Below are 1,655 nucleotides of genomic sequence, written 5' to 3'. Positions count from 1 at the left end.
CTTCCCCATAGCCAACATTTACTGATAGGCAGTACCAGCTTGTCTTCCTACTCCTCCTGTGGCTTGAATACTCACATATTTATGGAACAAGACAAACCAAACTTACATATTACTGTTTATTTGACTGTGAAAATAAGTTCTTCACACTCAATGACCTGTGCTCTCCCCCACCTACAGGCAGAAGCCTCACCCAAAATACAACTCATCTTTATTGTACTGTCAATCTATGCAGTCTGGTTTGACTCAGGGAGGAACTGATGGGCAAAGGCAGGGCTCTCCACAGTTCTTTTGGTTCCTCAGTGTGCAGATTCAGGGAGGGAACGATTTTTGATCACTGCTGTTGTGATTCATCAACAGAAAGAGGCTCTGTAGGGAAGGATGGATCAAGTCCTAGAGGTTTATTAAGTTGAAGTCGATGAATAAACTACCTAATAGCAATGGAAACCAGGGCATTTATGGAGTTGCAACCAGCTGCAGCAAAGTTACATTAGTCAGACAAGGATTTATTGCCACCCACAAGCAGCACGACTCTGCTGAGGTCAGGCAAACTGTAGTACAAAAGTACATTGACAGAAAGGCTGTGCCCAAAGACCTCGCAGTCCTAATATGCAGATGTGAGGGCAGAAAGGATTTGTGGAGCAAAGGTACCTCCAGATTGGATACTGCAGCTCAGAGCCTTGAATCACCTAATAGCAGTCAGCATTGCTAAAATCACTATTTGGACAGGGTAAAGCAGCACTTTACAACTTTTCCTTGAGCTAGCACACCTCTCTCTCGTCCAGACTTGCCAGATCTGTCCTATGTGAGCATGGCCAGATTGCTTCTAGATTGAGATTGGTGAGCCAGTGTGGCTCTCCATACTCCCCTTTCTTTTAGTTTCTTTGTGTTAGAGCTTGTGTGACCAAGCCGGCATTTGAATCTACACTAGAACATCCATCCATCATTATCTGAGTAGTTTTCAAGAATTAGGTTTAACTCCATGACTTCTGGTTTCTTTAACTGAAGGTAAAATTACATCTTGGCCTCTAGGGAAAACTGATGCATTTCATGGTTGAAGATATGACAGAAGGAAATACCTAGGAAATAATTTCACCATTAACTTACTGTTGTCTGAGGGAGATTAAACTTCTCTGCTGAGAACAGCTGAGCAATAAAACTTCTGTGCTCATTTAGCAATCACTATAATAATGTTAGATAATATGAACACATTTCATTTCTCGACAACATCCATCACCAAGTACAACACTTAAAGAATCTTGTTACAAAGAGATAAGGAAATAATCTTGGATAAAGTGCTTCTTTCTCTCAAAGTTTGAAATCCTTTCAGAAATGTATGGAAATTTCCTAGGTTATCTTCTATGCAGCATGTTAAAGAATCTATAAAATACATGTGAATTCTGTCACACCTATACATTTACATATGTATATTATAGATTACTAAAAAATATTTTATACTTTTCCATTCCTAAATGATCTTTTATGTAGTGTCTTCCATCTATATACATTTCAGAGTATGTCTTTATCACATTGAGACTAGATTTTACCCAAAGGTTTCAGATAGAGCTATTGAGCTGGGATGATTCCACCTGAGGACTGTACCACGACGTACCCGGAAATGCTGAAAAGATATATAAGCTGGCTAAACTACATCATCC

This window comes from Tetrao urogallus (assembly GCF_951394365.1).
Source record: "Tetrao urogallus genome assembly, chromosome: 9".
NCBI lineage: Eukaryota > Metazoa > Chordata > Aves > Galliformes > Phasianidae > Tetrao > Tetrao urogallus.
Note: the sequence above shows the minus strand (reverse complement) of the source record.